Source organism: Panthera tigris, chromosome B1, assembly GCF_018350195.1.
Source record: "Panthera tigris isolate Pti1 chromosome B1, P.tigris_Pti1_mat1.1, whole genome shotgun sequence".
In the NCBI taxonomy this organism is placed as follows: Eukaryota; Metazoa; Chordata; class Mammalia; order Carnivora; family Felidae; genus Panthera; species Panthera tigris.
Window position 1 is genome coordinate 189,992,234 of NC_056663.1, and position 27,545 is coordinate 190,019,778.

The 27,545-nt window shown below is 39.2% G+C and overlaps 1 pseudogene; it reads left to right on the top strand.

The window, feature by feature from the left end:
- Window positions 1–27,545, top strand: part of LOC102960761 — a 108,921-nt pseudogene that overhangs the window by 77,089 nt on the left and 4,287 nt on the right.

The window sequence follows — 27,545 nt, forward strand, 5'->3', positions numbered from 1 at the left end:
AACTGGAATAAATAAATGACATAAGAAAAGGAGGGGCACTGGGAAGACCATCGTGATCAGAAAACAGACAATGCTAACTGGCTTAACACAGAATGTTGAAGATCAATTACTAAATATCTAATATCTCTATTAATTATTAATTATTAAATATCATACTCTCATCCTCAATAGACTGGTTTTTCTAGGTCACAAAAATGATCATGTCCCTTCCCTGCTCAAAGTCATCTCCATTGGCTTAGGATAAAATTCAAACTTCTTAACCATGGCCTATAAAGCCAGTAACCTCTTGAACTTGCCTATCTCTCCAGCCTTGTCTCTGCCTTCTTTCTCCATCATCTTTGCACTTCAGCCACATGCAGGTGTCTAGGCCCATCCTGATCAATCTGGAATGCCCTCCCTATCTCCTGTTGTCCACTTTGCCTTACCAGTACAAGTCATTACTTTCCCAGAGGAATCTCAAATCACAGCCACCTGTGTGAAGTCTTCTCTGAATACTATGAATGTTCTAAGAATGAAGATGCTGCTTTCAGGTTCAGGAATTAGAAAAATAATAGTTGTAGAGGTGCCATTTTAGGTGTGGCTTAAGCAAACTTTTGAAAGGCTAAGGCACAGGGAATAAAAAGTATATATGAGAAACAGAAACTTCATGAGCAAAGGTCCGGAAGTGAGAAACATGCTGTTTGTTTAAGCAACAGCAAATGGTACAGCTTGGTTATAACACTGGTACACACATAGGACAATCTTGCTAGAGAGAGCCCAAAATGCTTCATAAATGATGTGCAGTTAAAACATTTCATAAGAATCTTATGCGTGAAGAGCCTTATGCTAGATTCAGTAATTGTACAGTCAAAGACATAGTCTCCACCCTTAAGGAATTCAAGTTTACTAGGAGAAACAGACATGTAATAGGTCATCTCAATATGTTTTGGATAAATATTATGATGTATATATATGCATGGTGGGCTCTAGGAGTTCATGACAGGGATTACACTCTCATTTACTAAATGTCTAATACACTATGCACTTTATACACATTATTTTACTTAAGACTCATAGCAGCCCTCGAAAGTAGGTATTTTTATCTTCAAATTAAATAATGAGAAAACTGTGATTCAGAGAATTTAAGTAACGCTGTCCAAGGTCACACATATATTAGTAGCATTCTTTCCACTACATCATGCTAAAGGGAGTTTACTTAACTTGGTGGACAATGAGGTGTCATTGAAGGGTTTTGAGCAAAGAAATGACATACTCAGAGCAATGCCTTAAGAGGATTAATGTGGTAGTGATGTAAAAAAATAAAGCACAACAGAGAGACCAATTAGAAAGCTATGGCAAGTCCAGGCTTGAAATGATGATCTTCAGAACTGGCTGTTAAAAATAAAAAAGGTATAATTATGCTTGTGTGTGGCAGCCATTAGTGCTGTCCACCATATACTTTCACCAAATATTCTGTTCCTCCCGCTTCTGGGCATTTGATAATATTGTGCTTCTTTGTCCCCTTAGAGTCAGGTGCAGTCATGTGACATGCTTTGGCCAATGGAAGGTGAGTTGAAATTACAGGCTTCACCACACTGTCTGTTTTCCCTTATATCACAGCAATGACAAATGATCCAGAGGGCACTGGCCCATTAGCCTGGAACCTGGAGTAAGAATGATGTAGAACAGAACCCCCTCTGGCCCACCACGGACAAGAAGCATTGGTGAGAAGTAAAATTTGTTTATTTTAAGTCACTAGGACTTGGGGCTTGCTTGTTACTGCAACATAATTCAGCTTACTCTAACTGATACCATATCTTTTCCTGAGACTTACTCATTTCTAGCACTGCTTCTCAAACTTTAATATGCACTCTAATAGCTGGAGATAGTGTAAAAGTGTAGATTCCTGTTCAGAAGATCTGAAGCCCAAGATACTGTATTTCTAACAATTTCCCATTCCCAGATGATATGGATGATGCTGGTTCATATTACAGTATTGCAAGAATCTAAAACTGAACTGCCTAAGATGATAGCAAATACCAAATGACTACTTCAATTTAAATTAACTAAAATTAAATATTCAGTTTCATAGCCAACCCAGCCATATGTCAAGTGCTCAAAAGCCACATGAGGCCAGTGGGCTACTGTATTTAACAGCAGAGAACTGTGTAAACACTTACACTATCATAAAAAGTTTTATCAGACAGTGCTGTTCTAGAGCAATATCCAGAAACACAGTGACAATTAGCCCTGGCATCCTGGGGGACGGGGATGGTCATCAGGCAAGCAAAGTTGCTGGTATCAAACAGTCATCCAATGGAAAGCAGCGTGGTTTGAGTCCCAGGACATGAAGCTGAGACGGAAACAAAATGTGACATTCGATCTGAGTACAGAATAAATCCCTGCCTTGCTTAATCATTTTATTTCCCCTGTGGATCATTTTAAGAGATCCCATTTCAGGGAAGGCAGTTCCATGGAGCCTCTTCTTTCTTTGCCCTGATCTTGTCTGTCCAATTTGGCTAATCTATTTACTTCCCCCAGAAAACATACGACACCAAGTATAACACTTGTTTTTGATCTCCTTTCCCCAAGAAATCAATAGCACTCAAAGAGAGCATGCCTGTAAGTGCTGCCAAAAGAGCTATAGAATTACACAGTACAGTAGGCATGTGGCTATGATTGGATGCTAGCTGCCGCCTGCTGCCAGTGATGTTCTACACACTGGTGCCCACTCACCTCTCTCCCCACTCTTTCCCTTCACCAGTAATTCAGACAACAGGAAAAACCTCCTGGTTCATCTCATCCCCTCTTTCTTGTTTCCATTGGCCCTGAAAATAGCAGACCTCCTGTTTTGGACTAGACTTTGGCAGGGGTTATTCATATGAGATCCATGGGCACAGTGTAATTGTATGTAAAAACTTGGTGTATGTTGCATGGTTCCCAATACCCACCCCCAAGCCAGACTAACAGGGAAGTGGGGACAGACTGTAGCTGGCTCCATCCAGATTCTGGTGGCCCAGTGCATCCAGGGAGGAGCAAAAAGAACCTAAAAGGAATAAAAGCATTGGCATAGACATAGAGAAGAAAAGACATGAGTGAGATACTGCTTGTGAGAGATAGGTTGTAAATGACCTGCTAGAAAAACCACTGAAGACCAGAAGGAATCGAGGAAAATGTCATCTAGGATACCAATTTAGACCATATTCCCCATTAAACAGTAACTCACTTTTCACCCTTCCCCATATTACCAAGACCTGAGTCACATTGCCAGGGAATAATCTTGGATTGATTAAAATCACCTCACCTAGCAGCAATGAGGATACAATAAACTTCATGTTAAAGTTGTCATCTACTATACCCAAGTTGGTAGACAGTGTAATTTCATAGAGTCTACAGACTTTAGCAGATTCTCAAGGGACCTATTGGACCAAAGGTCCACACTGCTGTCTGAAGATTTCTGACAAAGGATATGATGCATCTGAAGTACTAGCAGAATTGGCCGTGTCCTTTCAAGGGCCTCTATCTTCTACCTTCCTGCCTCCCATTGTTAATAATGCCATGTTCGGGGGTGCCTGGCTGGCTCAGTCAGTGGAGTATGTGACTCTTGATCTCAGGGTTGTGGGTTTGAGCCCCACATTGGGTGCAGAGATTACTTAAAAATAAAATCTTGGGAAAAAATAATAATGCCACGTTCAGGACTTGCAGAAACATAGTACCTTAGTCCTTCTCTGACAATTTCGTGCCAATATTTCTTTCTTTTTTTTTTTTCAACGTTTTTTATTTATTTTTGGGACAGAGAGAGACAGAGCATGAACGGGGGAGGGGCAGAGAGAGAGGGAGACACAGAATCGGAAACAGGCTCCAGGCTCCGAGCCATCAGCCCAGAGCCTGACGCGGGGCTCGAACTCACGGACCGCGAGATCGTGACCTGGCTGAAGTCGGACGCTTAACCGACTGCGCCACCCAGGCGCCCCTCGTGCCAATATTTCTAACTGCAGGAGACAATGAATTTACCCCTGACACCCCTCTCCCCACTTCAGAGACCTGAGGCAGACCCCCAATGACCACCACAAGCAGGTCAAGTTCTTTGAAATCTCTGTAATCTAGCCATTCTTGTTTAAATATAAAACTCATGATTCCTACCACAGATCTTCAAGTACTATCAATACCCAGAAAGTTGGGCTGTGCTATTTTGTGGATTTAGGTACTTCCTGTCACACCACCATGGACCCTCCAGACTTATAACTCTGTGTGAGAAGCATGACAGACTTTGTTGATTCCTTGAACATTTTGTGTGCATCCACCAGGTGCCTAGCCCTTTCCAGATGCTCATGACACAGAGATATCTTTAAAACCCTGCCCTCAAGGAACTCAGTCTAGAAGATACAAAGACAAACAATCATAATTCTGGCCATGGGTCTGCTACTGCAGAGTAAGAACAGGACACAGGAGATCAGTGGTGGGCAACAAGACCTACTGAGGGGCACTGAGATAATCTGGACAAGTGTCTTTGCTTACTAACTTTCCCCACAGGTGTGAATCCCTTTAAAGATGAAAAAAAAGAGAACATCCTGGGTTTTCTTGAATACCCAATATCCTAGAAGGTCTCACTAGACATGTAGGCAGCAGATCTACACATTAGTTCTACCTTCTCTACTGAATTTTTACATAGTTCCTGCTCACTCAGTTCTGTTCTCTGAGTTGTGATTATCATACCCATCCCTGTAACATGAAGGTGGGTAGAAAAGGGTAGCAAACAGAGCCATCTGTGGCAGTACATCTTTCCCAGAGGGTGAATGCAAGTTCAGTCTACTGGAAACACAAAATGGGCCCTTCAGCAAGTCTCTGGTACATTCAGAATGAGTCCATTTAAAAATCCATATCCAATACAAAGGTCAGCAAACTTTTTCTGTAAAAGGCAAGACAGTAAGTATTTTAGGCTTTGCCAACCATGCCTAGTCCCTATTGCTTCTATTCAACTCTGCTCTTGCAGCAGGAAAGTGGCCCGAAACAAGCCCTCAACAAATAAGCATGGTTGTGTTTCAATAAAACCTTATTAATGGATACTATAATTTCAATTTCATCTAATTTTCCCTTTCTAAAAACACCATTCTTCTTTGACTTTTTTTTTCAAGTAGACTCTATGCCCGGCGTGGAGCCCAATGCAGAGTTTGAACTCACAACCCTGAAATCAAGACTTGAGCCGAGATCAAGAGTCAGACTTAACTGACTGAGCCACGCAGGTGCCCCTTCTTTGACTTTTGTAACCATTTGAAAATATAAAAACTACTGTTAACTGGAGGGCTGTGCAAAAGCAGGCAGTATTTGCCCACCCTGTTGTATGAGTAAAGCTACTGATTTCCATCACATGATGGTAGGGTTTTCTTAAGACCAACTTGCCATCATGTGACTCCTTATACATCAGTCCACATGATCCCATGGCCATGATGACTGAAAACTCATTGAGGACATGGAGATGAATCTGTATGTACAAAAGATTGCTTTTTATTCTGTGCAATCTTTTCAAATTGTTAGATAGATGTTGTTGCAGCACATCTGGTTCAAGGAAGTTAAAATTTTCATATTTTTATTTTTTGCAGAAAACAAAGAGAAGGAACTGAATGATTTCACCTACCAAGAACAGAGCACAGTAGCCAACTCTTAACAATCAGACAAAGGACAGTGGCAGAATAGGCAGGGCCCCAGGCAAGGCACACCAGTGGAGCACGCAGCCTTCTGTACAGCCAGCCTCCCACCACCTCTCCCACCAGGATTATTGGTCTTCACAAGCCATGCTGCACTGCTGGGGTTTGTATTCCTGTGCATAAGACAAGGTCCCCGAACTGTACACACAGCAGATACGTATCAATGCCAGGAAGTGTTATCACCACACACTGCCTGCGTCATGAGCCATGAGCAAGGCCAGCTGCTCATGAGTGGAATTTTCTAGTTATCAGAGAGCTCTCAAAAATGCAAAGTACCGCTGAGTTCCTTGGAGACTCAAATTGGATTTCTCTTGTTTTCTTTTTTCCAAATTCAGGGATCAAGTTCGGGTAGCAATTTGGGTATTTTGTTCAAGGGCCTAGGAAGTAAACTGATATACTTTCTGCAAACCCTCTTCCTGCCTCCATGCCTACTGTCTCATACACATAACAGATCTTTAGTGATTCAATTCTATCCCATTCACTTAATATTTAGTGAGTCTCTCCTAAAATAAGCTAGTTACTGGAGATAAGGCAGTAAACCAGACAGATTTGATTTGGATTAGTTGGCTAACAAAGAAAACAGACATTTAACTACTAATTCAAGTATAACACATATTACAGTAAGAGACATATCAAGTGCTATAAATATATCTAGAAAGGGAATACAGCCTACTCCTGGATGTACAGAAGGCCTGCTTGGGAAAGACCCAAAGTTGGGTGACTTGGTAAAGAGGAAGAGAAAATTTTCAACAGAAGAAATAATGTATGTGAAGAACCTATGGTAGAGACTGTGGTATAATCACAGATGTAAACTGCTAAACTTCTGGGGCTCCTGGGAGGCTCAGTTGGTTAAGCGTCCAAATTCAGCTCAGGTCATGATCTCATGGTTTGTGAGTTCGAGCCCCATATTGAGCTCTGTGCTGTCAGCTCAGAGCCTGGAGCCTGCAGCCTGTTTCAGATTCTGTGTCTCCCTCTCTGCCCCGCCGCCAACCACACTGTATGTGTGTCTCTCTCTCTCAAAAATAAATAAACATCAAAAAAATTGAAAGAAGGGACAAGGGCAGGGACTATGCCCTTGTTCGACTCTGCTCTTAGCACAGGGCCTCTCACAAGTGTTCAGTGACCATCAGCAGCAACACGCAGAGCTAACCTATCCCATTTTTTCTTCCTTCTATATACATCTTTACTACTGGGCATATTGCATGGGGATTAATTATTTGTTTACAGTTCATTTTCCCATTTAAACCAAAAGATGGATTTTGTTTTGTATTCCTAGTACCCAACAGAATGTAAGGGCTCAATAGTGAAAGAGGATAAGAATAAAAGAAGGAAGGAAGATAAAGGCAAAGAAAGCAAACTAGAAAGAAAGAACTTCAGTGCATTAAAATAATCATTATTGTGGTAGATTAACTTCTTCCCTTGGCAACCAGAAGGGTGGCAGAATATGGCATTCTAGGTGTGGAAGGAAGAGAAGCCTACCTCCTTTCCACCCCTGTCTCTTGTATCTCTTTTTTGTCACTTTTTAAGTGCCAACTGTACTAGTCAGCTATTACTAGAATAATGCTGTATGACAACCACTCCAAAATTATTGAGCTTTATTTCTTCTTACAGGTCTCAGTCCATCTACAAACTGGCTGGGCCAAACTGAACTTGTGGAATCCAGGCTCCAGTCTGAGGGTTGGAGTCAGGTCCTCTCCACCCTGTTTTCTCAGTTTGGCTTGGCTCTTGCATTCCTATGAGCTCTATGGAAGCTCTCCCCATTTTGGATGGTACCATTTTCATACCTTGGTTGAAAGCCAATAACCTAATCAAATTGAGATCTGTCTCAAAGCTCACTCTAGTATTTTGCATCTCTCAGGTTGTCTCAATCATCCTGTGGCAAGAGAGAAAACCAGAATTGGTTTTTCAGGGTAGAAGATATTTTCATCTTATTTTGTGATGAAGGGAAATAGCCAATAGAGAGGAAGAAGTTAATGAGTCAGGAAAGAAACTGATTAATTAATGGAGCAAAGGCCTGAAAAGACAGGAAGGGAGAGGATCAAGGGCATAGGTGGAGGAATTGGCCTTAAACAGGAAGAAAGGGAAGAGGCAAGGAGTCCCTTCCATTCAAAGAAGAGAGACTGAGGATGAGAGTTGTTAAAGACAAAGGAGGCAAGGAGGTGAGGAATATGTTCTAAGGACTCTATTCTCTCTGGCTGTTTATCACCAGAGAGAGAGGGAAGAGGTGGTGAGGAAGAGGCCATCAGGAAAGAACTGTAGAGCTGAAAGAGCTTCCCGGGAACAGGAAGAAGCACTGATAAAAGATATGTAAGAGAAATGTGTGCCAAGCAGAGTTAAGGTCCAACTAAAGATAGAGATCAGCAGTTTGTTAGGGTCCTCATCTATACTATTCTGGGATTTTTCTCCAAAGTGTTCAGCCACGAGGGTGTAAGAGCAGAAAAAGCTGGTGGCTGATTGTGTCCAAGACTGGCTGTAGGCCTTGTAAGTCAAGGAGCCAAAAAAGCAGAAGGTGCTGAAAGAGAGTGGTCAAATAGATGGGTCCTGGAATGGAGGCTAAATGGAGAGGGAAATGAGATGTACACAGTAATGAAAGACAAGTCAAATAATTTAGAAATATGAGCCAAGTCACAAAAGCCAATCCGTCTCTTAACTATAGAAATCAATAAATCAACACAGTATATGTTTCTCAAATTTGTTTCAAAGAATGCAAATAACACATTTTCCCCCTCAAGGAGCTTACAGGCTAGATGGGAGCCAGATCAATGCATAAATCAATGAATGTCACACACACACACACACATAAACATAGCTATATTTCAAAACTTTCAAGTATTTTAGAACTACAATGTGAGCTAGAGATTGGTAGCTAGGACAATATATCCTCCCACCCTGACACAGAGCCAGAACTGGCTACCTGACTTCTTCCACTGGGGAAGGAACTCTTACCCAGACCTACCAACCGATGACAAGAACCTTGCTGGCAGACAGGATAGGATGTTAGCCTTTATGTCCTAACTATCTGGCACAGATACATGGGGACTCAATAAATGTTGGAATGAATCAATAAATGAATGAATCTCTAGAATTCCTGAAAACAAGGGAACTGAGCTCAGGTGACTAAAGAAAGTGTTGAATGGATAAGTCAGGTGTGCCTGGGTGAACACGTGAGAGTGGAGCTGTTTTCCACAACTTGCTTCACAATATGAGTGGGTGAGTTGGCCTGATTTACAGGGCCAGGAAAGGAGACGACCATATTACCATAGACCCCAATGCACGGCCAGCCCTGTGCTGAGTACTCTGGGGATATAGAGGAAACAGAAACCTTGTTTTCAATTGTATTCTTTATCCTCTAGTTGAGGAGATTTGACGTACATAAAGCCATGATGCTGGCAAAGAATCACTAAAACAGTATGCGACATCATGCTAGAGCTGACCATGTCCACTGCAGGTAGAATTACATGAAAATTAAATTGTGTGTGTGTGTGTGTGTGTGTGTGTGTGTGTGTGCGCGCGCGCGCACGCGCGCGCGTGTGCGTGCGCATACACATGCATGCATATTAGCTAGAGAAGACAATGGTTGTTCTGGAGCTGATTTTAGCTGTATCCACACAGTAGACACTTTTTCCCATCAAATTCAGCTGAAGAGCTTTTGTAAAATCACAAGCTAGCATCCCTACAGATTCTATACAGTAAATCTGTTGTAGAACAAAATAACCTCTTTATTTTAAAATTTTCATAAGGTGATTTAGATGTCATCAAATTGGGAGAGCCATTTATTTAAACAATTTGAAAATGGAGAGATTAGCAATGAATAAAGAAAAGCTACCTTTTACATCCAGATGAATTGTCTTAATGCAACTGACCCACAATAGAATGAGAAAGCAAATTACAAAAAAAAAAAAAACCACAGTATCAAATAACAAAAAGAAAAGGTATGTAGACCTTGCTTCATGAAAATGGAGTTGTGAAAAAGAGCCTTTGAGACTCTATATATTAACAATAACTATGTAAAAAATAAAATGCATTGATATGGATCTAAGGTGAATATGAGGTCTACAAAGTTATTAAAGTCTAAAATTAAGATTTTAACTATCTATCATTTTTAAATACAATGTAATACTTATGTTATGCAGATACAGTTTTTTATCAAAATCCTTATAAGCTACTAAATAGTATCAATATGGTAAATGATTAAGTCCCTTAACGATGTGATCACTATTTACTCATCATGGTATAGTGGGGGTGTGATTATTTTCTCCAGGGAGCACCTGCCTTAGAAGGATGAAGGTGAGGGGCACGTGGGTGGCTCAGTCGGTTGAGCGTCCGATTTCAGCTCAGGTCATGATCTCGCAGTCTGTGAGTTCAAGTCCCGCATCAGGCTCTGTGCTGACAGCTCAGAGCCTGGAACCTTCTTCGGATTCTGTGTCTCCCTCTCTCTCTGGCCCTCCCCCACTCATGCTCTCCCTCTCTCTCGCTGTCAAAAATAAATAAACATTAAAAAATAAAAATTTAAAAAAAAAAAGAAGGATGAAGGTGAATTCCAGGAGCCTCTGACATTTAAAATATAAATGAAGTAGTGGGATTATTTTGGCGTAAAGAAGTACTTGATACAATTTCACCACAATCTGAGTAAAGAGTTGCATTAGGAATGTTTGCTGCACATTTCAGTGAAATAGGGGAGGTATGGTGATGATGATAGTTTTTGTTGATGAATGTAATAATGTCAGCAGGGGAAAGATCCATGAAGATATGTTAACTTGTACTTAGGTAAGACTGTGTCACCAGGAGAAAGGATTTATCTCTTGTAACTATAGTTACATGAGTAAAACAGAGTCTCTATTATTATCTGTATGGAGAAGGGAAACATAATTAAATACCACTACTGGAAGAATGGAGTAGTGGAAAGTAAAAGGTAGGAAAGAGGAAGGTAAGTCAAAAACTACCTTGCAGTTTAAAGCAACAAAGTAATTAAATCCACAAATGCACTAAAAAATAATAAAAGCTTGGAGTACCTGGGTGGATCAGTCAGTTAAGTGTCTGACTCCTGATTTCAGCTCAATTGGTCATGATCGCATGTTTTGCAGGATCAAGCCCCACGTCAAGCTCTGCACTGACAGTGCAGAACCTCCTTGTGATTCTCTCTCTCCTTCTTTCTATGCCCCTCTTCTGCTCACTCTCTCACTCTCAAAATAAATAAATAAACTTAAAAAAATAAAAAATAAAAGCTCTTATAGATACAAAGAGTTTTCAAACATATTTTTTGTTGAATTACTTATTTAACCTTTACAACAGTCCTTAACCATAGGTATTATTTTTCTCATTTTATAGAAGAAAGGATTAGTAAAAATTCATATTCATAGGGTGCTTTCCAGTTCTCAAAGTGACTTCATAAATATAATTTAATTTTAAAAATGAGTGTCCATGTTTAATAGAGAAGAAAATTAATCCCAGAAAGTTAAATGACTTGTCAAAGTTCTCATGCCTTGTACCGTCATATCCGACGTTCAAACCTCTCTTTTCTGACACTTGGATGGTTGTTCAGATCTGTTTTGCTCAACCTATGGAAGAGTCAGGCCACATCCACACAAGGCATGGTCAACATCACCATTAGAAGCCCAAATGTGACCAATATGTTTCTAACCCACCTAATATATTCACCCAGTGAGAACTGCTTTTTCAGCTCAGGGGAGAGATTTCAAATGTGTTATGAATAGTCTCCCCTTGGGCCAGGAGCAAAGATCTCAGATTGCTAACACCTTATAAAGTGTCCAAATGCCCTACTTGCTAATCTAGAAAAGGTTTCCAAGGTCCTGGATGGAAGTGAGGGCATTCTTACATGATGGGTCAGATAAGCTAAGGCAGAATCTCAAGTAGGCTGAGCCTCTATGGCTGGTAGCTGGTCCTAATCAGGCAGGCAGAAGCCAGAGAACTCTTCCCTGGGTTGGCTTCCATTCAGCTCCTGGTACTGACAAAGGATGGGAACTGGCTCTGATATACTTCAGTTTGTCTCTCATAGCTTTCAAGCCCTTAGGGTCCCTTCTATCATATTCTCTTTCCCACCCAATGGCAGAATTAATCTAGCTGTCAAAAAGGAAAAGCTGGCTCATCAAACATACCCTGGAATTCTTTAACACTTGGTCATCTGATATTGCCACCTAATTGCAGAGTTATTTCAAGATTTGCTCCTCAGTAAGTGACTCCTGGAAGGATAAAGCCTTTAAGTACCAAAAAATATATGTTTGGTGAATGTAGGGTATAGTAAAGAAAGACACAATTTCATACCTTAATAAATTATACAACCATATTATTTTGCATCATCCAGATTTTTCCTAGTCTCTATCCCTTGCTTCTCCAGCAACAGCAGAAAATGCATCCTTAATCCTTTTGATATTTGTTACCATGGTGAGCATGTAATAAGTTTAAAGCAAATACTAATTTTATTAGATACAACTATGACTGATTCAGTGACCTTCTACAGAGGCAAGCACACCCAATTGTTAGATCTAAGCCATCTCCCTTGAGACTCACTATTGCCCACACACCCTCTTGGGTAAAGAGTTTGCAAGCTGCTTAAGCAATTTCACATATCAGACATAGAGGCAGAATGTTTAAAGTCATGATATTCCAAAAAGGTAGGACAAGACAACACTATCTTCATTCTAATTCAGTACAAGAAATGATTTAACACTAAATGGAAGATTTCTTCTTTTTGTTTGTTCCCCTACCAGGTATTCCAGGATTAGGGGATAAAAATTCCAGAAGGAGGAAAACAGAATATTCAAGAGATCCTCTTCTCTTCCTTACCTTCCTCCTTTTCCCCACCTAGAAGCTGCATTCAAGTAGATAAACTATAGGAACATACTCTTTGGGGCTTGCAGCATCATCTGTTTGAGAGGTACTTTTGACTCTGAAGATGAAACAGAAAGGTCCAGAGAAGATACAAAACACAGAATCCCACCCCAGGAGCCCAGCTCCTGGTTCCTCCAGGACATGCTCTGGTGGCTGTCACTTTAGACTGCTTTAGACTACTTTGCATTGGGAGCATGTCACCATAGCCCCAATCATTAAAACAAGAGGTGTGGCTTTCAGCTCTGTGAAATCAGATTCCACAGAGCTGACAACCAGAGCTCACCTGGGCAGTATTTAGAGAACCAGGACATGATAGGGACAAGAGGCGACCATGATGCAGCGCCTGGAGCAGCTGGGCAGCTCCCTAGGAAGACCGTCTTCCAGAAGTGCTGCCAGCTATGGCCTCAGCTCTAAAGGTGACATGGAGGTTCTGGCCACACCTTGATTCCAGCCAGCAAGGAACCAGCTACAGCCAAGAGTGAGAAAAGTCCAGTCCTCTGGGCATCATGTTCTTCTAGAACTGAAGGGCCCTTCATTTGTCACCTTCCTCCTGTACTACCTCCCTTCCCTAATATATCCCAAACTATAGCATGTTTAATAAACAGGAAACAACAAAGAACGGCAAAGCTAGACTGTTATAGTAGTCCAACAAAGAGGTGATGATTTTCTAGACTAGAGAGTACTAGTGAAACAGACTTCAGATATGTTTTGAAAGTTGAATTACTAGTTCCCACTGATGGAGTGACTTGGCAGGTCAGGGAAAGAAAGAGCAAAGTCAAACATAAACTCTGGGTTTCACAAAACAGATGAACAAAAAGGGAAGGTGGGGGGTAGAAGAGAGGGAAACAAGCCACAAGAGACTCTATGACAGAGAACAAACTATGGGTTGGCAGAGGGAGGTGAGTGGGGGGTGGGCTAGATGCGTGATGGGTACTAAGGAGGGCACTTGTTGATGCGCACTGAGTGCTGCATGTAAGTGATCAATCAATGAATTCTACTCCTGAAATCAATATTGTACTGTATGTTAACTAAAATTTAAATTACAAAAAGGAAAAAAATCAAGTAATATAAAAAGAATTCTAGGATTCAGTAACTATAATTCCTCCTACATTCAATTTGTAAGATACTTAATGAGGATCTATCATGTGAAAGGCCTTGCTCCTCAATCTGCAGAGAATATCACTACCCTCATGGAATTTACAGCCTTGTTGCAAAATACTGAAGAAAAGATAAAGTAAAGCAAAAAGGAGCAACAGCTAGTATGTGACACAAGATAATCACTTTGTTAACTATTTTTTACATATAGTAATTATTTTAATACTCATTCTATCATTATCTTCATTTTAAGGACCTGAGGTCTTGGTCCATAAAATGAGAAAGACTATAATTTGCCCAATGATTGTTAATAAAGTACCACTTAATTGATCTAGGAAGGGAAAAAAATCTGCTCTGGAAAAATTAAGTGTGAGAAATCTGTGAGATGTCCAGGTAGAGTTGTCGAGTAAGGAACTGGATATGTGTATCTGGAATTTAGAGAAAAGATTAGTTTGAGATACAGCCTGGACCATCCTCAACATGTAGCCGTGGGTCAAATGAGATCTCCTGGGACAGACAGTAGACAGAGACTAGGAGACCAACCAGGACAGTGTCCTGAAAAAAGACCAAACATCAACAGGGAAGGCAGAGAAAATCACACTGGCACAGGTGAATGGAAAAGGGTAACTAGCATGGTGGACAAAAAGGCAAGAGAAAAGATTTTGGAATCCTAAAGAGAGGAGTAATAAAAATGCCAACACTTACAGCATAAATTAGATCTTCTATTTCTAAATACTCTGTTAGTCAGGATTCTCCAGGAAACAGAACCAATAGGATATATATAAATATATACACATATAAAATATATATTTATAAAACCCAAACCAAAAAATACTACCTGTTTTTTTGCCTTACCAGGAGTCAGGCAGAAACAGACCCAAATCTCCTTTGACAAAAATATTCTAAACCCAAGATTCAAATAATTCCTACTGAAAAACTTCCAAGGAATACTAATTCACATTTGAAGTGGCAAATCATGAGGAAATGAGCCATTGTGAGTGTGAATAACCAGCAGAAGCAACAGATGGCAGAATCAGACCTGCAAAAGCAAAGATATTGGAATTCTAAAGCCAGAATATAAAATAAATATTTAAAGTAATAAAATAGAGTATCAAAAGTATGAAAAAGCATCAAAAGATTATTTAAAGATATCAAGCTGATCCGAAAAAGAAAAATAGAATGGCTAGAAATGAAAACTATGGTCATTAAAATAGAAATTCAGTGGACATGGTAAACAGTTTTGATACAACAGAAGACAGAAAGAGTGAACTGAAATTTCAGAAGGAGCTACCAGGATGAAGGACAGGAAAGGAGATAGAAAATATGAAGAAAACAGATCTTGAGAAGAGAGTGACAAAATCTAAAAACACCTAATTGGAATTCTAGACAGAAAGAACACAGAGAATGGTACAGAAAAAAATTTTTGAAAAAAGTAATGGCTAAGAATTTTTCCAAATTGGTTCCTAAGGTTCAAGTCCACTTTCTCTATTAAGGAATAATCTAGGGGTGCCTGGGTGGCTCAGCCAGTTAAGCCTCCAACTTCAGTTCAGGTCATGATCTCACTGTTCCTGGGGTCAAGCCCCATGTTGGGTTCTGTGGTGGCAGTGGCCTGCTTGCGATTCTCTCTCTCTCCTTCTCCCTCTGCCCCTCCCCCACTAGCACTGTCTATCTCAAAATAAATTAAAAAAAATTTTTAAGTAACAATCTAAATTAGATAACATAGCCCCTATTGCTCATTTCCCCTAAGGATGATGGGCAGTTGTGAGGTGGGAGGGGCAGATATACCACTATCAGAAAAAAAATGGGCATAAGGCTCACAAAGCTAAGCCATGAGGAGTCATATGCAGCACAATTAAATTCCTCTGACAAGAAGGCATCAAAACCTCAGAAAAATCTAGCCTCCAGTGCTAAGTGAGGAAGACAAGCCACAACTTACGTAAGAACGGTCTAGATATGAGGTTAAATAACTCATTCTCTTATTCTTAGTCTAAGAATTTTATGGAGAGAAAGAGATGGTTTCCTCAAATTAAGGTAAACAAGACTGTCACTATATTATCAATCTTGATTTAGGGTAATTCAAAAGTCCTAAGGGGAAAAAAATCCCAGAAAATAATAGCATGTAAGATTGGCATAAGTGAATTTTTCACATACCAAAATTCCACCCCATTCAGTGACATAACTTTTTATTTATTATCTGAGTACAGTTAATACAAAATGTATGTTTCAGGTGTGCAACATAGTGATGCAACTTCTCTATATGTTATGCTATACTCACTGTAAGTGTAGCTACCATCATCACCATACAATGCTATTACAATGCCACTGACTATATTCTCTATGCTATACCTTTTGTTCCCATGAATTATTCATTCCATAACCGGAAGCCTATATATCCCATTCTCCTTCCCCCATTTTGCCCATCACCCACTCCCCTCTGGAAACCATCATTTACAGGTCTGATTTTTGGTTTTTGGTTGGTATATTCAATTGTTTTGTTTTAGATTCCACATAGAAGTGAAATTACACACTATTTGTCTTTCTTTCTGACATTTCACTTAACATAATACCCTTAGGTCCATCCATGTTGTCCCAAATGGCAAGATCTCATTCTTTTTTATGGCTGAGTAATATTCCAGTGTGTGTGCATGCATGTGTGTGTGTGTGCACACATGCACGTGTGCACGTGTGTATACACATTTTCTTCATCCATCTATCGATGGACACTTGGATTGCTTCCATATATCAGTTATTATAAATAATGCTGCAATAAACATAGGGGTGCATTTATCTTTTCAAATTAGTGTTTTTCTTTTCTTTGGTTATATACCCAGTAGTGGAATTGCTAGATCATATGGCATTTCTATTTTTAATTTTTTGAGAAACCTTCATACTGTTTTCCACAGTGGCTGCACCAATTTACATTCCCTCCAACAGTGTACAAGGGTTTCCTTTTCTCCACATCCTTGCCAACATTTGTTATTTCTTGTCTTTTGGATACTAGCCATTTTGAGAGGTATAAGGTGGTATCTCATTGTGGTTTTGACTTGCATTTCCCTAATGATTAGTGACATTGAGCATCTTTTCATGTGTCTGTTGGTCATCTGTATGTCTTCTTTGGAAAAAATGTCTACTCAGGTTTTCTTCCCATTTTTAATCAGATTATGGTTTTTGGGTTTTGAGTTGTGTAAGTTTTTCATATATTTTTTATATTAGCCCCTCATCAGATGAAACTGGACCACTTTCCTATACCACACACAAAAATAAACTCAAGATGGATTAAAGACCTAGATATGAGACCTGAAACCATCAAACTCCTAGAAGAGAAAATAATTTCTTCAACATGGTCCATAGCAACATCTTTCTAAACATGACTCTTAAAGCAAGGGAAACAAAAGCAAAAATTAACTAGTGGGACTACATAAAAATAAAATGCTTTTACACAGGGAATGAACCATCAACAAAACCAAAAGGCAACCTAGTGAATGGTAGAAAACATAACTTTTTAAAATTTAGCCCCTACAGTGGTTTATCAGTTAGAGTGACTTGTATAACAAATAAAAGAGAACCCAATTCAGACTATCTTAAACATTCAAAAAATGCATTGGCTCAGCTGAAAGTTGCTTAAGAGGAACCTAAAACCATATGTCACCCTCATCCTCATGCAGGAGGTCAGATGCAACAGAAGTTCTGGACTCATACATACAACAACACTCAGGGGGAAAGGAGAGAGATTACTTCCAAAAGGATTCCCAGAAATAAAAACAACTTTCCTAGAAGCCCCTTAGTAGACCTCTCTTTACTTCATGTTATCCAAATTAGGTCATATGCCAATTACTGGACCAATCACTGCCAAGAGAGATGGAATTATCCTTTGACCAAATTATGGTATCTGGCATGAGCTGTAGGGTAGATAAATGATTTTTCCATTTATGGGGATAAAGAACACTGGAGGAGAAGAAGATTTGTTGGAAGAATATGAGTCCTATTCTAGACATAATATCATGTTGGGGATAATTACATAAAGAGGAACCGAGGTCGGGAATGCAAAGGGTAGACTAAAGCAAATGACATGAGAGCAAAGAAAATTTTAAATACCTCTTTCCAAAAGAGCTAAGGAAAAACAACCCTGGGATTGGGAGCTGCCCTCCTCTTCTGGTAAAGTAGAAGAGCGGCTGACTGCATTTACTTTGGGAAAATGTGTTCACAGGCAGAGCTAAGGACTAGATGACCCTAGGTACTGGAGAAGATGTGTGAGAAATACTTCCTCAGCTACAATGTGTAAATCAAATGAGCTATTCAAAACATATCAAACCACCAGGTTACTCCATGTCTCTAGGACCAAGGAGGAAACTGAGAAGTCAAAGTCAATACTTTTGAATTGTAAACTAAGAAAGGCATCAAACATTGGGAAGGTACACCAAACTTAAAATGTGTTATCTCTTAATATTTGCAGTCTCCAAAAGCCAAAATGTATTTATAAGCATCTCCTAGAAAATCTAGAGAAGAGTATTGGTTAAAATTCTCTGACATCTGGACATAATGAAAAAGTTCTGGAGACATAGAGTGGTGATGGATGCATAATATTGTGAATGTACTTAATGCCACTGAACTGTACATTTAAAAGTGATTGAAATGGTAAATTTCATGGCATGCACATTTCACCCCTATAAAAAGTTCTCTGGCAAATAAGAAATAACACAGGAATCAACTGCACCATATCCATGTTTATCAACTTAACATATGCAAAAATCACACTGACCGTCTCTTTATACGGTGGTCTGGATTTACTGCTTTATCTTAGTAAATGTTAAAAAAAGAGACAGAGAGAGACTTTTATACATGGTAAATAATAATAGCTAACTTTGTGGAATTTTAAACTATGGGGCCAGGTATTTTGTTAAAAGCTTTATATACATTATCTCATCAAATCTCTACAAAAACCCCATGCCATACTATTTGCTTTATCCTCACCTTGCTGATAAGGAAGCTGAGTTTCAGAGAGGTTAAGTAGAACTAAAAGGTGGTAAACTGAGATTTGACTGAGGCCCAGGCGATTCTATTCCAGATTCTAATTATTACATCAAACCAGTTCCTCACACCTGTAAATTTCTCAACTGTTATGTTCTTCTACTGCTTAGACTTTAAAAGTATAAGCTCTGAAGCTGATAAAGGAGCACTGCACCTTTTGACGAAGTAAAAGCTAGTTTTGAAGTTAAACCAAAGAATATTCACTAAGAGATTAATACCAGTTTGGCTAAAGGACTCTAGAGTAGAGCTCAATCATTGAAATTACCCTCCCCAACATGGTTGAGGCCTTTGAAAATATTTTACCAATCATCTAATTTAGAATCCTGGGAGTCATAGTGGAGTAGAATAACACCCTCAACATTCACACCCACTTAGTGTGACACCAAAGAACGTATACTGTACATAATCTAGAAACCCAATTTTTGATGATAGGGAGCAGATCAGTGATTATTTAAGGCTGGATGTGGAAAGGCTGGAGCTGGCTGGAAAGAAACACAAGAGAACCTTTTGGGGTGATAGAAATATTCTGTATCTTGATTGTGTGGATGATTACATGGATGTACATATTTGTCAAAACTCATCAATCTGTGCACTCAAAATGGGTACATTTAAGTACTGCTGGTTTTTTCTTTTTAAACATATTTCATATATGCTTCCTCCTATCTACTCCTAGACCTCTGCTCATTTTCTACTTGATCTATGACAGTCTCACAAATGAGCTCATTCCTGACTCCCCAGGCCCCCTCAAATCTACCCTCTACAACACCACCAAGATCATCTGGTTTGTTGAATGAATGGGTAGATGGATAGATGGATAAATGGATAAGGATCTGAACTAGACATTAACAGTAATTACTGAATTCTATTCAGTAATTACTGAATATCAAATCAAGGAATGAAAGGAGATCCCATTTCAAATACTGGATGCAAATGGATAGAAGGGATGTACTGGTGAAATATTCTGGAGGTTTAGACATGTTTAGGGGAACATCCCAAGTGCAGCAATGAATAAAGAGCTTGAAGTAGGAAAGTGGCATGATGGTATTTACATTTTAGAAACTATTTTTATGTTAAGTAACTTCATGGAAGAACAGGGTATGTCTCTCCATTTTTTTCAGCCTTGATTTCAAATATTAGCTCCATCACTTGTAGGCTGGATAACTTGGGCAAGTTACTTAATTTCTCTATATCTCAGTTATCTTATCCATGAAATGAGAAGAAGAATAACCTTCCAGAGTTTCTGGAAAGGTTAAATGAGCTAATACATGTAAAGTACTTAGAATAGTGATAATAATAAAGTGAGTGCTTAGCTATTTTTGAAAAATCTAACAATAAGAATTTTGGGTTTTTTTCCATATAAGTCCTGGCCTTGCTTATAAAATTTATTCTTAAAAATTTTGTTACTACTAACAAATAGTATATTTTCCCCCATTTCTCTGTCTAGTTGCTTATTATCAGGACAATGAAAACCAATTAATGTTATATTTTTATCTTATATTCAGGAAAATCACCAAATTCTCTTACTGTATAAAATGTTGTTAGTAGGTCCCTAGAATTTTTTTAGATAACGAACGAAAAATCAGCAACTGGAAACAGTTTTATCTCTTTTTTACCTATTTTAAACCACTTAGTTCCTTTTTCATTTTCATAGTGCATTCTCAACATTTAAGAAACTATTAAATAAGAATGATGGGGGCTTCTACTTCTAGCCATGAATAGTACAGACATCAGATTCAACATCATATTTTAAAGAACTACAAAACAAAATGTATGAAAACAACTGCTTTCAGTAAATAGACAATCAGCAGTGCAGGATTATGGTCCTTGAGAGAAGGGAAAGAAGAGGAGCCAAAAATAGAGACAAATCTCAAAAACATTGTGCTAAGTGACTGTAGTGTGACCCTACAGAATATATACTGTATATACACTACAAATCCAATCTATGATGATAAGGAGCAGATCAGTGGATACTTGAGGCTGGAGGTTGGAAGGAGAAAGTTGGCTGGAAAGGAATACAAGGGATTTTGGGATGATGGAAATATTCCGTATCTTGATTGTGGTGACAGTTACCCAGATTACATGTTTGTCAAAACTCACCAATCTGTGCAATTAAAATGGGTACAATTTTTTCATGTCAATTATACCACAGTAAAGTTTATTTAGAAATATAAGAATGGTGGAAATCAGCACCCCTTTCTAGTAATTTATTTTTTCATAGTTAATTGTCCATGTTCTCCAGATTTCCATTTTCTTTTCACAGGACTATATCTTAAATCAGGTTCCCTTGAAATAAACTCTGAAATGGAGATTTGTATGAGGTTTATTGGGACGTGCAATCAGGAAAGGCACCTGTAGGAAAGTTTGGGCAGTGTGACTCAGTAGGTGGAGCACGTGAACTGTGAAGCCAACAGTGGCAGGGGCTATCCCACTAGGAGCTAGGGCGTTTCAGAACTGCCCCAAAAGGAGACAGGAGGGAGGGGATCGTATATTTCTTCATCAATCAGTTTTGAGATGTAAGCTGTCTCCAGTACATATTGGACCATATATGCTGGATGGTAACTTGGGCAAGACAGCCCACTTGGCCAAAAGCAATGCCTGGAAAGAGATACAACTGTGAGCCATCAGCCATGAACACTCCCCACAATAAGAGAATGAGTCTCGCAGTCATGAAAGGGGCACCTGGGCAGCACACCACGGTGTCCACCAGAGGTGTGTATAATATTCTCTGATGGTTCTTTTCATCTCTTTGTATCTTTGCCATGTCTACTTTCTCTTTAATGTGTGATCTGTTTCCTTGATCATATTTTCAGTGGGTTTATTTAATTTCAGTGGACTTCTTGGCTATCAGCTCTTTAGCTGATCCATTATTTCTACTATAGTTACTTTTATTTCATTTCATGGTTTATCTTAATTCCTTTTTCCTAGTTTCTTTGTGTGTATTTGTTATTTTACTAATTTTTTAAAAAGCATTCATAAAAAACTAAAATAAAATAAGCATTTTTTTCTCTTTTTTTTTTTTAACATTTATCTATTTATTTTTGAGAGGGAGAAAGAGCATGAGCAGGAGAGGGGCAGAGAGAAGACAGAGAGTGAATCCCAAGTGGGCACTGGCTGTCAGTGCAGAGCCCAATGTGGAGCTCAATCTCATGAACTGAGAGATCATAATCTAAGCTGAAATCAAGAGTCAGATGCTTAACCAATTGAGCCACTCAGGTGCCCCTCATTTTTTATTTCTTTAATAGAAGTATATTTAAGATGCTAAAATTTTCTCTCTGCATAGCTCTGAGTACCTCCCATAGGTTTTTGGTACTGAGTATTTTTTTTTTCGTGTAGTTTATAATTTCCCTTTTAAATTCCTTTTGGTGCTGGGGCGCCTAACTGGCTCAGGTGGTAGAGCATGTGACTCTTGATCTCAGGGTCAGTTCAAGTCCCATGGTGGGCATGGAGCCTACATAAAATAAATGAAAATAAGTAAAAGTAAATTTATTTTAGTGCCAGGTTTATCTAGTGGGGTTTTGTGGTTGTTGTTGTTTTTTAATTTTTTTAATGTTTATTTATTTTGAGAGAGAGAGACAGAGAACACAAGTGGGGAAGTGACAGAGAGAGAGAGAGAGAGAGAGAGAGAGAGAGAGAGAGAGAGAGAGGGAGGGAGACACAGAATCTGAAGCAGAGTCTAGGCTCTGAGCTGTCAGCACAGAGCCCGACGCGGGGCTTGAACCCACAAACTGTGAGATCATGACCTGAGCTGAAGTCGGACACTTAACCAACTGAGCCACCCAGGTGCTCCTAGTGGAGTTTTTCATAAATTCCAAAAAGATAAGACTTTTGTCACCTTTTTATTATTTAATTTTTATTGAATTATGATCTAAGAATATGCCTTTTCAATTTTGAAGGTTTAATTTATGATCAAGTAAATAATTGATTTTTGTAACTATTTGATAGGCAAACGAGTATAAATATATTGCCTTCATAAACTGTTGCATTAACATAATGTCCCTTGTTATTTTATTCAATGCAGTTGACCTTGAATTTCCCCACATCAGAGAGCGACACTGCCATGCCTGTTTTCTGTTTGCATCTGTCCTTTTGCTTTGCTTTTATATCCCTTTGACCTACCTTCATTTTCTCTTCATCAGTTTTTTAAGCATAGAGAAAGATGTGGATGGATATAGATATAGGTATAGATATAAATATAGATTTAAGTCATATAGCTCAGTTTTGTGTTTTAACCCAATTGAAAATGTATTTTAAAGGAGAAAACTAAGACTGCTCATATTCTGTATGAATTCATTCTATCTTTTCATGATACTTCACTTCGATTATTTTACATTAATATTTCTTAATTTTCCTTTGTTTGCGGATTTGATCATATTGCTATTTTCCCCCTTGTTGATTTGGAATTCTGAATTTCATGGTGACCACCTTCTTTTACCTGTTGTCATAATCACAAAATCTTCTACTTTTGTGAGAAAACAAGATACCAACTATTTCCTCTCTCAAGACATTTTATTCCCTCTCCTTCCTCCACCCCAATGAGATGAGCCTAGTTTTGCTAAAGTGGAATACGACTTTTTATTCTACCTAATTATTTGATTTTTCCTTATAGTATATCAGTATATGTCTTCTAAAACCCCTCGTTTAGCACCCGTATTACATATTCCCAATCTGGTCTTATCCACTTTGATCTAATTTTTGGAGACAAAGAGAAATTGAGATGGATCCTGCACTCTTGTTCCTCACTCCCCATCTTCCTCCACCTTAAAGTATTGGTTATTTTCTCATCAATCCATCCCAGAACCAAGGGACCCCTTTCAGGTGTTTATTGGTTTCATTGCTCCTCTTCTGAAATGTCTACCCAAGTCTCAAAGATCTCTATCCTTAAGTCTTTTACTGTTTCCCTCTTGTCTTCCTTTTTTTTTTTTTTTTTTTTTTTCAAATTTTGTACTTTGATGGGGCACCTGGGTGGCTCAGTAGGTTAAGCATCTGACTTTGGCTCAGGTCATGATCTCACTATACCTGAGTTCAAGCCCCCGCACCCGTCTCTGTGCTGACAGCTCAGAGCCTGGAGCCTGTTACAGATTCTGTGTTTCCCTCTCTCTCTCTCTCTCTGCCAACCACCCCCCTCCCCACTTGCATTCTCTCTCTCTCTCTCTCTCTCTCTCTCTCTTGCTCTCTCTTTCTCTCTCTCAGAAATAAACATTACGAAAATTAAAATTTTGTACTTTGAAATAATCCTTACGCTCCCAAATTTGAAACCAACAGTGACAATCCCTCCTTCAATTCTTCTACAGAATTGTTTACACAGGAAATCATGGGAATTTAATTGTTGTTTTGGTGGCGAATGTTTTTGGTGGTGGTGATGGTGTGTTCCATGACAAAGCATGTGTGTGCTGCATTTGAATCTCATCTAGCGCCTTATTATTTTTTTATACATAGTGTCATCCAGATATTGTAAGGCACATGTTCTGTTTGCAGGTCTGATAGGTTTTCCTTTGTGACTTCTGGGTTCCTAGAATGTTCCTCTGTAGAAAAGTTCATCTTATTGGTCTCTTGAGGTAACTCAGACAAATGTAGACACAGCCACCTTTGTTGCAAGTGGTGAAGCTGGAGCTGAAATACTCCATTCTTCCCTGCCTCCCACCAAGAGGACTAAATTATCCTACTGCCACTTTGGAGGCAATAAATGACTGAACAAAGGAAAATACCTTTAATAGTAATCAGCTGAAACTTATGCAGGCAGTATTTTCAAAACACAAAAAAACAGATAGAGCTGAGAATCTGCTTATACGGAAGGTGGAGGAATCAAAGCAGTGTTAGAGACACCAGAGGTGGGGGAAAGATGATCTTGTGGTCATAGAAGGGGGTGGTGGGAAGATGACAGGTTGAAAGGGTGAGATATGCTCCCCATGGTATATTCCAAACCATGAGATCTTTTCTTAATACACCCCCACCCCCACTATATTCCTCCCCTCTTACTATGAGAGGTACAGAAAACAGGTTAGCTAAGTAGAGCCATAATTCCTAGCCCTTGAAATTGATTGTAGGGGTGCCTGGGTGGCTCAGTCAGTTAAAGGTCTCACTCTTTGTTTTGGCCCAGGTCATGATCTCACAGTTTGTGGGTTCAAACCCCAAGTCGGGCTCTATGCTGATGGTGTGGAGCCTGCCTGGGATTCTCTCTCTCTGCCCCTCCCCAGATCAATCTCTAAATAAATAAATAAATAAATAAATAAATAAATAAATAAATAAACAAACAAACAAACAAACAAACTTAAAAAAAAAGAAATTTATTGTAGGTTACTCATTTGCATGCTTTAGTAGAAGAAGCGTTTAACCTCCACCAACTTCAGTTCTGCTCAGTCCATGGAAGAACAGTGTCTGGTGTGCCTCCTGGTGGTTATCACCTGGTTAAGAACTTGCCCTCCCTTGGGGAGAAAAGTGACCCAGAGAAGATTACAGACCGCCAGATGATGACTCTCCCCACCATAAATAATCATGAGAAAGATTCCTTTGATCTCCATTTCACCAGGGACAGCAAAGAAAAGCTACTCTGAGGTATAAAGAAAAGGTTCGGAATGCAGATTACACCACTAACAGTATTGATAATTGTTATGATGCATTGAATTCCTTCCATGCACCAGTAATCACGTATGCATTGCTTAATTTAATCCTCCAAATACCCGGCAAGGTAGATGAGGGCCATGAATATAAAGTGACAGGTCCAAGGCCTCCACAACAAATAGGTGCTGGGGCTGGAACTCACCCTGAGGAATGCCAGAGTCCAATACCCTCATTCTTTCTAGATGACCCCACTGACTCTGTCACAAAATGAACAGCATAAACAAAACACCCCCACATAAATCAGATGTCATGAAAATGCATCCAAGATGTGGACATGCATAGCACCTTCCTATGGAATGTGTCATACAGTTAGGCTTTCCTCTCTCTGCTGGGAATTTTCCTATTCCAGAGGTGGAACCCAATATTGGAAGATACAGTGTTCTGAATCAGGCTTCCCCAAAAACAGAAGTACCACAAGGTCTCCCTTGTTCACAGACCGTGAAATAACCCTTTACCCAGAAGACTGAGAAAACCATTGCAGAAATCCCAAGGGAGGGAGGGAAATGAGCGATGGATGGGGAAAGCTATCCCTGGAGAGAACCCATCATGTTGCCTCTAGCTGGCTCTGCACATGTCTCACTGAGGTGAGAGTGGTCTAGCAGTAGAGAACATCGCTCCCCCAGTGCATGTGTTTGAACTGTCACTACATCACCTTAACACACACAGTGAACTACAGTGAACAACCAGGACTTGGCAGTTAGACGTGGGTGTGAATTTGGCTATGCTCCTACAAACTGCATTTCTTAACCTATCCGAGCCTCAGTTTTTTATCAAATAAATATGGATGAAGAGACCTCATAGAGTTAAAAAAGTAAATAAAATAAAATTTATGAAAGTACTTAGAACATAGGTATTGAAAATAAATGATAGTTAAAAAAAAAAAGAAATGATAGTTACCCTCCTTTTTGGCACACAGCACGTTAGGACACTATAGGTCAATTCAGGTATTGCCCACTTTCTGAAATTCTCCATCACTTCACTTCACTTTACTTTTACTAAACACCTACATTGGTACAAATATGGTTGTTGTCGTTGTTGTTGTTGTTTTTTGTAAAAGCAAAAATCTCTTCAGATTTCTTAGTTTGCAATGCAAACTTTCAGAAAGCTAGAGATTACTCTTTGCTTTATGCCATTTTAACCTATGAATGGTTTCCTAGGAAGGTTCTATTTTTGAATAGCAAAGGAAACTTGTATTTCAAAAAACTAGCCCAGTAGCAATCTGGTGTTGGACTAGAGAGACAGGTTAGAGGAGGTTTTACAGTTAACTGTGGTTGAGAAAAGACCATATGCTTTCTCCCTCCTTTAAATTCACAATGAGCATAATTGTCTTAAAGGCTCAAACTCCCACTATATTAAGAAAGGTTTCCTAAATTCATATGGCCTCTAAAATGTTTTTATGGTTTTGTAACACTGGGTTACATCCAGAGAACACATATTTTTAAAAAAACAATATTTTTAAAGGCGATATCATTCTTTTATACAAATGACACCAAGTGTCAGAAAGGAATTCATTTTTTCATTATATTTATATTACTTTTATCTGAGGCACCTAAGAATACCCAGAGATAAATTGACAGCTATTGAGACAGGCAGGCTGATCTGATCCTCATATTACAGTATTGCAACTGCCAAGAGACATGATCCAAGAAAGATTGAAAGCAACAATCAGAAGTCACAAAAAAGCCGTGCAGAGCATTTCTTAAACTGAGAAAGACAGTGAAATATACATCATCCTCTCCAGAGACAATGACAGACAAAGCCTCTCGTCCTCAAAGTCCCCATTTTGTTCTCACAGCCAGCAACCCACTCCGCTCTCATAAAAGCCACAACAGCGCATATACAGGAAAGAACACTGGACTTGAAAACAAATACTGAAATTCAAACTCTGGCTGTGCCACTAACAAGGTATTTATTCTCTCTAGGTCTGTTTTCTTAGCTATAAAATAGGGCTAGCATTACATGGATAAGATCTTGTATGCAAAATACTATAGTACAGTCAATTAACGTTGCATTTAACTGAAGCATTTGGAAGACAGATACACATGCCAAATCAAAATTGCAAGGACCTTAAAGATGACCTACTACAACCTCCTCATTTTACAGAAGGTGAAACTGAAGCCCAGAAAATGAAATGGTTTGTCCAAGGTCACACAGCTTATTAGTGCCTGAGCTAGGACTTCGACTTGGGTCTTCTAATTTTTTTTTTTTAAGAGAGAGAGAGCATGAGACAGGGAGAGGGGCAAAGGGAGGGAGAATCAGAGAGAGAGAGAG